Source organism: Hypanus sabinus, unplaced genomic scaffold, assembly GCF_030144855.1.
Source record: "Hypanus sabinus isolate sHypSab1 unplaced genomic scaffold, sHypSab1.hap1 scaffold_1220, whole genome shotgun sequence".
Lineage (NCBI taxonomy): Eukaryota > Metazoa > Chordata > Chondrichthyes > Myliobatiformes > Dasyatidae > Hypanus > Hypanus sabinus.
Window position 1 is genome coordinate 116,717 of NW_026779282.1, and position 9,284 is coordinate 126,000.

The 9,284-nt window shown below is 44.0% G+C and overlaps 1 long non-coding RNA gene across 2 annotated transcripts; it reads left to right on the top strand.

Annotated features, from left to right (window-relative positions):
• Positions 1–1,012: 1,012 nt before the first annotated feature.
• Positions 1,013–8,404, top strand: LOC132386610 (uncharacterized). Of its 2 annotated transcripts, XR_009509606.1 has the most exons (4): positions 1,013–1,299; positions 3,766–3,935; positions 5,285–5,626; positions 7,190–8,404. It is a non-coding gene; the product is annotated as an uncharacterized LOC132386610 (long non-coding RNA). The 2 variants fall into 2 exon arrangements; XR_009509605.1 differs by lacking the exon at positions 1,013–1,299 and having other exon boundaries at positions 1,904–3,935.
• The last annotated feature ends 880 nt before the right edge of the window (positions 8,405–9,284 follow it).

The window sequence follows — 9,284 nt, forward strand, 5'->3', positions numbered from 1 at the left end:
GTGACCATAATATAAGTTTTTATCTGCAATTTGAGAACGATAAGGGCAGCTTGCAAGTGTCTGTGTTGCAGTTGAACAAAGGAGACTATGGAGACATGAGGGAGGAGCTGGCCAAAGTTAACTGGACGGATATCCTAACAGAAACGACAGTGGAGCAGCAATGGCAGGTATTCTTGGGAACAATGAAGAAGGTGCAAAATCAGTTCATCCCCCGGAGAAGGAAGGATTCAAAGGGGGGAAAGGGGCCACAGTGGTTGACAAAGGAAATCAGAGATTGCATAGCATGAAAAAAGGAAGTATGACAGAGCTAAGGTGAGTGTGAGGACAGATGATTGGGACCTTTTTAAGGGACAACAGAACTTAACTAAAAAGGCAATACGGGGAGAAAAAATGAGGTACGAACACAAGCTACCCATGAATATAAAGGAGGATAGCAAAAGCTTTTTTAGGTATGTGAAGAGAAAGAAGATAGTTATGAACAATGTTGGGCCCTTGAAGAATGAATTGGGTGAAATTGTTATGGGAAACAGAGAAATAGTAGAAGAATTTAATAAGTACTTTAGATCTGTCTTCACTAAGGAAGACACAAGCAATCTCCCAGATGTATGGATGGGCCGAGGACATAGAGTAACTGAGGAAATGAAACAGATTGACATTAGGAAGGTAACGGTGATGAGTAGACTGATGGGACTGAAGGCTGACAAATCCCCAGGTCCAGATGGTCTGCATCCTAGGGTACTAAAGGAGGTGGCCCTGGAAATTGCGGATGCATTGGTAATCATTTTCCAATGTTCCTTAGATTCAGGATCAGTTCCTGAGCATTGGAGAATGGCTAATGTTATCCCACTTTTTAAGAAAGGAGGGAGGGAGAAATAATCACACATCTCTACTGTCTGATATTCCGGTGTTCAGGTGTGCTGCTGCTGTCTTCCATGGTGAAGACTAACGCAAAATAACATTGACTTGATCTGTTATTTTTTGTTCAGCTTTGCTCCCTCTCCAGCATCATTTTACAGTTGTCTGGTATCCACTTTACCTCTCTTGTACGTTTTGTGAGGAATATCTGAAAAAAGGGATTTCTGGTTTCCTCTTTCATGTTACTGCCTAGATTACCCTGATATTATATCATCGTCTCTGTCCTCACTGCTCTGTTTTCTTTGCATTCCGCATTGAGATGGCTGAGAGCGTCATGACGCGGCAGGGCCAGAACCAGAGGCGTGGAATGACCTGGGATTCAGGAGGTTGAAGTACGAGGGCAGACTGAAAATGTCAGGGTGTGGGGGCTGGAGGACAGGACAGGTAAGTTCAGATCACAGCACTGCGGGGTTTACTTGTCTCTGCGCTGGTCTTCAATAAACGGGCTCTTGAATCGGCTACAGTGATGCCTGGTTCTGTGGCTTTAGACTCACTATCGAGCACTTCAGTTCAATATGTTATGTGCTGACTTTTGTTGTCTGCAAGATCTGTTTCTTTTTTCTGCACATCGGGTGTTTGACGGTCTTCTTTCTTTAATAAGTTCTATGAAATTTCTTTGTTTTGTGGCTGCCTGTATGGAGACGAGTCTCAAGGTTGAATGCAGTTTATATACATTGATAATAAATGTACTTTGAACTTCTGAACGTCGATACTGTTGAGTTGTAAAAGCTTTCCATTCCTCGAGCTTTCTACGAATAGTTGCTATATTCTGTGCCCCTTCTTTTGTTTTGCCTCATCCTCCCTTTAAAATACTTCTTCTTCGGGATATATCTATCCTGCGCCTTCTGAATATCTTACAGAAGGCGTAGCATTGACGCAGAGGTACAGCGGTACCTAAAGGTGTTGAGACAGGTAAATAGAATGAAGGTGTCCACTGGGATACCTGTCGTTATATGGAAAGTACTGAACAGAACTCTTGGAAGGACTTACTGAAACATTAATTGTTTGAAAAGCTTGAAAAGTGTATACTTCTGGTATCACACTACCGAAGATGTTTAATTGCTCTGGAGATTCATCAGAATGTATGGGATGGGCTGAGGTACAAGGAGAGACCGCATTGGTGGGAACAATGTTCTCCTGGAGCATCCAACGTTGAGAGGTGATCTTAAAGAAGACAAGGATCATGAGGTGCATCGATAATATAAATGGAGACCGCCTTTTCAAGCACCAGGGGACGGTTGTAAAACTCAAGGGGATAGATTTTACGTAAGAGAAGAAAGACTAAAAGGGGACATTTTATCCACAGACAATGATGGGGATGTGGAAGGAGCGACTATAGAAAGTGGTATGGTTGAGTGCAGCTAGAGGGTTTAAAGGATATCTTTACAGGCTAATGGATAGTACCTGATCACAGGGTTATGGGCTAAACGCAGGCAAATGGCGTGAACTCAAGTGGGCATGGACCATCTGGAAGGAACCACACTTGCTGTTCATTGGTATTCTGTGATTCCAGACAGAGGCCTGAATAACAAGGAGAGTTTTAAGAAGAAGAGTGTGAGGTTTAGAGGGGATCTGAGGAATAATTGCCTCAGAAGGTTACCATCAGGAACATAATGACGGAGGACATGTTGCAGGCAGGTATTTAAAGACCATCTCTTTGAGCATTTGAATCACCAAGGCAGAGAAGGCAATAGACCAAACGCTGAATTGGAGAAGGCAAATAACTGGGATATAATGATGAGCTGAAATCCCTGTTTCATTACTTATACGCCGGTTTCTTAGCTGTTACACAGGCCTTTTGATCATAGTTAAAGACTGTGAAGTTTTATGAGCTTTTTTTTTTATTTAGACGCCTTGTGCAGGTGCCGGTGGGCAAGTTATACACGGGTTTCTGAGATAGAGATTGGGATCCCACAAGACAGTATTTATTATTTCTTATTATAATTAATACTATTTTCTCTAAGATAGGTACAGGGGTGGGGAAATCACTACTTAGATGATGGAGTTTTAAGGATTGGAGTTAGAAATGTCAATTTAACTGTATATAGGATGCCATTAGCAATTAATTAGTTGGCTAATCGATGGACAAGCTCTCAGTGGCAAAAAAATAAAGTCGAGTGATTTATAAACAGGATTAATAGAAGACGTGTCAGTGGTGAGAAGTGGCAGGTGGATGCACAATGAGCTGACATGGAAGCACCGTATCATAAACTAATTGATAAATATGAAGGAGCAATAAATATTCTCGGTGTCTCTGTGGATATTCTTCGGGAGCGACATGAAAATCTCTGCTGACCATTTACATCTGTTTCATTATATCATGTCTTGATTCTGTGGCTCATGGATCAGCTTCATCTCCAACTTTCAAATGTTTGGCTGTGATACAAGCACAGGCTTTAAGATTCTGTTGTGGTGCAGTAAGGCCGTCTCCTGTTTCCGGTTTACTGATTGATTTTGCGGAGATTGACTTTAATGTTAATGTACTGGATTAATTTGAAGGAGCAAAGAAATGATCATCCTGTTAGAGGTGTGTCGGAGGACTGTTGGGAACATCACAAGAAGAGTGTTATAGTTTTGGGTGCTTGGGTTCTTCTTACACTGGGAATGTGGGTTCGTTGAATTATGCAATATGTTCCACTGTGGCATTCCCGGTAACCCCAACTTGTTTTTTTTAATGCCTTTATTGATTTTGGGGCACACGATTTAATAAAGTCTCAGGATTTTGTTATGCCTGAGAATCTGTTAGTTCATTGGTATATTAAGGAAATTTATTGTGATATGTTAACCATTTTACAGAAGGATCAAAATATAATTTAACTGGACTGTTGGTGTGGCTGTTTTTGTGCCCAGATTACAGGTAACGATAAAGAAACAAGATTGACCGATTTCTGGAGAACAACATTCTCGATGTCCGCAGGGAACAGGGAGAACCCAGAGGGTTCGATGGCGTGGTCCAGTGTCTCCTCCGTCAACCAGGGATCCACAAAGCACAAAACGTTACTTTATTTTGTTTCCCGCAGGTGAGAGATTCTGGCTATCAGTTCACACAGCTTGTTGTCCAGGGACTGTGTTCTAATCACGCTGGGAATATGGATTTGTTGGATTATGCAATGTGTCCCACTGTCGCGTTCTTGGTAACCCCACATACTTTTTCTCAAGCTTTTAGTTTATTTTAGGATACACAACTTAATGAGGGCTCAGGATAAGGTTCTGCTTGACAATCTTAGTTCGTCAGTATATTGTGGAAAATTATTATCATATGTGAAACATTGCTGCAGAAGAATCAAAAGATAACTTAACCGGGATGATGGTGTGGCCGTTTTTTGTTCATGAATTACAAGTAACGATAAAGAAACAATTTACCAACCATTTATCAGTATACATAGTAGAATTTGTTTCCATCATTTTAGGCTTTTGTTCATGTAAAGTTGCCATTTGTTCAGATGCCTGTTCGGTTTTGATGAGTCTTAAAACAGGTAGTTCTTGCAGTAGGACAGATTTACTGTTGAAATCTACTCAAACATTATTTCATACGCAGAGTATTGGTTTATATTTCCACTTCTTATGGGTCCCTGCACACTGCGGATCAGTAACAAAAGCTGTTAAAATTCCAAATAGCACATCAGAAATTGAGGGGTTGTTGGATTAATAATTAAATCAAGATTGGTGGGATAAAGGGCATCAATGGAGACACCTTTACAGAATACATACTTGTTTATGGAAGTTTGTGGATGACACAAGAAGGTAAGGAATTACATTGACACGCCTTAGAATTTGACACACTATGCTTAATTACTGTATGCCTTTGTTCGTGTTGGGAAGCATCATTCTGGGTATGTAGATTTCATTTTAAAAATGTCAATAATTTTAATTTAACTCACTCTATCGTGTTTTGTTACGTACAATCTATAGGACTTTTCGGGGGGTAACTTAGGTTTCATTTGAAAAAGGAAGCAGTGAGGGTTTTCTGTCCCAATTCTCTACACCACACTCCAGTCCAGTTCGTGTCCGGAATGCAGCTTTAAATTGGAGTGACCGCCGTTGTTTATACAAACCCCGCACTCGTTCTCCACGTCAGCCAATTATTCAAAGAGAAGGCGGAGACTGGTGATTGACAATGGATTAGCCAACCAGCATCCGGCTAGACCGTCGTCATCAAAGTGGTCCTGACGAAGGGTCTCGCACTGAAATGTTGCTTCCCGACTTGCTGAGTTCCTCCATCTTGTTTGTACGTGTCGACTTGATCTCTGCCACATTTTGGGAACGTCGGGCTGCGCGTTCGGTGGGCGGGAACGGGAATTGATGAGCATATTTGCAGGCCAATGGTCGAGCGGTATTCACGAGTAATTCTGTGACTGCCATTTGACAGATCCAATGAGGTACCGAGTTTCCAGGCTGGTGCTCTGCCGCGTCCCACACACACACACTCGTATCCTCCCGCAACTGCCGGTCGGTGGGACAATCCGCCCGGGAATAAACATAGAAACCTCCGGCACAAAACAGGAGGTTGCTGTGCCGAACATGTCCTCACCTTGGAAACACCTGGGAGATGAGGCGGTGAATGTGAGGAGCTGGAGCCTGGAGCGGAGACACTGTGGCCGCCTCTGCCGTGTGCTCAGGTCGCGGCTTTATTAATGAACTGAAGCCCCGAGGTGACCGGATATTTCACCGGCTCATCACCTGATAACGTCTGACCGGCGCAATGCCCACGGTGAGAGATTGTGATTACATTAATGAGTTAATATTTAGACCATATGTGGTCTGTCCCAACAAAGGTGTCTGATCAATTGAATATGCTGCCACTATAAATCTGCTTTGAGACTCGTCACAGCTCCAAATTAACAGACTCTCCCACATGCACATTAGATGCACCCAGAGCATTCATTTCAACCGGTTCTCAAAATATCTGCCTCCAACTTAAAAAAAATGGCAAGAACAGAGGTCGAAGTTAAGGTTGCATTTATTATTAAACAATATGCCAATGAAACAACCTCGAGATTCAAAACACATCAAAATCCAACGGGATTCCCATATCTGCAAATCTGTGTGCACTGCCACATCTGTGCACTTCCGCAAACCCCAACTCAGGGTCCGTCCGTCCCCAAATCAGTGTGCATCGACAAATCCATGCTGATCCCAAACCTGCCGGCACCCCGAAATCCACGCACATACACATATCTGTGCGCACCCGAAAATCGCTGACTTCCCACATGCACATTAGATGATCATAGAGCAAGAATGATTTCAAACACTTCTCAAAACAGCTGCCTCCACCTCAAACCTAATGGCAAGAACAAAGTTGAAATTTCAAAGTGCATTTGTTCTTGAAGTTTCTATAAATGATAAGGCCTTAAGATTCATTACACCCCTAAATCGAAGGATTCCCCAAATCCGTGTGCAACCCCAAATCCGCTGAGACTCCCAAATCTGTGCACAGCCCTAAATACTCCCAAATCCCCGTACACCCTCAAATGCCCAGAGCAGTGTGCACCCCCGAATTCACCGACACTCCAAAATCCATATTCACCAACATGCCCTGAAACCTTCGTACATTTGCAAATCAACGTGCAGACCCATGTCCATGTGAACCCCCAAACCCGCTGACATCCCCACAAGCACACCAGATTATCCCAGAGCAAGAATCATTTCAAACAGTTCACAAAATAGCTGCCTCCATCTTAAAACGTTGAAAATGCATACTGCATTCATTTTTAAAGTATTTCTGTATGTCTGAATCTCTGTGTGTTCATATGTGTCCGTGTATGTGCCTGTCCGTCTCTTTGTGCGTCTGTGTGTGTTTGTGTCAGAGACCAGTTCGCAGACGGCGCTCGGTCTTTGTCGTGACGGCGTAGCTACTGAGAACACACGGCTATCCCGTCTACTCCTCATTCCCTCCCCCCCCCCCCCCCCCCCCGCCTATTTTGTAGCACATAAAAAGGGAACAAACTGGCCACTCCCGGAAACCACACCCCTTCGCCTTCTGAGAGAACATTGCTGCTTTCCAAACAATGAAGAATTACACATCTATAATTCACTGTGTAAGTCAACCATCATCACAGTGCGGGGTGGGGGATGTGGGGACGGGGGGGGGGGGGTGGTGAGGAAACAGGCGACAGAAAAGGGGGAAGATTACGGAGGAATGTGTGGAGGAAAGAGTGGGGCAGTGTGGATGAGAATGGATGAAGAGAGGGGGACAGGGAGAAAGAGATTGAGGCTATATATATTTAGTCTCTCCCTCTCTCCTCCACACTCCCCTCCCCCGCCTCTTCTGTAGCACACAAAAAGGGAACAAACTGGCCTCTCCCGGAAACCACAGCCCTTCGTCTTCTGAGAGAACATTGCTGCTTTCCGAACAACGAAGAATTACACAACATCTATAATTCACTGTGCGAGTCAACCGTCATCACAGTGCGGGTTGGGGGATGTGCGGATGGGTGTGTGGCGGGGAAACGGGTAACAGAAAAGGGGGAAGATTACGGAGGAATGTGTGGAGGAAACAGTGGGGCAGTGTGGCTGAGAATGGATGAAGAGAGGAGGACAGGGAGAAAGAGATTGAGGCTATATATATTTAGTCTCTCTCTCTCTCCTCCACTCTCCCCTCCCCCGCCTCTTCTGTAGCACACAAAAAGGGAACAAACTGGCCTCTCCCGGAAACCACACCCCTTCGTCTTCTGAGAAAACATTGTCACTGTCCAAACAACGAAGAATTGCACAACATCAGACAATTCACTGTGCGAGTCAATCGCCATCACAGTGCGGGGTGGGGGACGTGGGGACGGGTGGGTGCTCGGGAAAACGAGCTGCAGTAAAGGAGGAATTGGGGTGAGGGTGAGAGGTAGGGGAAGCGCTCGGTAGAAAGGGTGAAAGAGATTATAAGGGGAGAAGAAGGGGAGTGAGTGACTGAGTGGGTAGGGTAAGGAGGAATGTGCTGAGGACAAGGGTGTGTCAGTGGGGAAGGGAACAGATGAAGAGAGGAGAGAGAGAGTGTGTGTGGAAGAGAGGGAAATAGGTGAGGTGGGAGGAGGAAGAGAGAATGAGGGAGTGGGAGACAAGAGATGGAGAGAAAGAGACAGTGAGGAAATGGGGAAGCAGAGGTGGCAAAAGTGGGAAGGGGTGAAAATGGGGGTAGGAAAGTGGGGAGAGTTTGAGCCAAAGAGGAGGAAAAAGATATTTTACAACTTTACAATCCCTGGTTCTGATTGCCACACTTTGACCATGGATGTCCAGTATCAATTTACTTCTGTCCCCAGCAGGAAATCCTGAAAGCACATCGTTTGCTTCCCGACAACAGCCCCCACCAATTCCCCTTCATCGACACTTTAAACGGAGTCAGAGAGCACTTTTACAAACAAACAAACACTTTTTCCCACTTAGTCCGTACCGAATTATTATTTTGCCGAGTCCCATAACCGCAGCTGGACCATCGCACTCAATACCCCTGATCCAAACTTTTCTACAATGAAATCCATAACTTCTACTGGCAGCTGTTCCTCATCCTCACCACCTTCTGAGTTAAGGAGATCCCACTCAGGTTCCTCTTAAATATTTCACCTTTCACCCTTAAACTGCAACTTCCAGTTCCCATCTCACCCAACCTCAGAGGAAAAATCCTGCCTCCATTTACCCTGTGAACAACACTCATAACGTTATATAAATCTGCAAAATCCCCCTTCATTTTCCAAAACTAAAGGCAATAAAGTCCTTACTAAAGCTCAAGTCCTCAAGTCCCAGCAAACGTATTGTAAATTTCTCTGCACTCTTTGTATTTTGTTGATAATTTTCCTTCAGGCCGGTAACAAAAACTACACACAATACTCCAGATTAGGCCTGACCAACGTCTTATACAACTTCAACATAACATCTCATCTCCTGTAGTCAGTACTTTGATTTATGAAGTCCAATGTGCCAAAAGCTCTCATTTCGACTCTATCTACCTGTGACGCCACTTTCAAGTCATTATGTATCTGTGTTCCCAGATCCCTCTCTTCTACCGACTCCTCAGGACCCGACTGCTCACCGTGTCTTCATGCACCCGAAATCAATGCACACCGCAAATCCAGTCCTTTGAATATGAAACAATGTTTGATGAGTTTCCAGCAGTAAATCTGACCTACTGCGAGAATGACCTGTTTTAAGACTCTTGAAAACCGAAAGGGAATCTGAACAAATTACAACTTTGCATGGAAAAAATTCCTCACCCACTGTAAGCACGAATTGATGACAAGCGATTCTGTTGTAAATCCTGATAAATAGCTTGTAGGTCGTTTCTTTATCGTTACCAATAATTCACGCATAAGACAGCAACATCTACAATCCCAGTGAAATTATATTTTGATCCTCTGGAAAATGGTTAAACTTTGGCAATAATT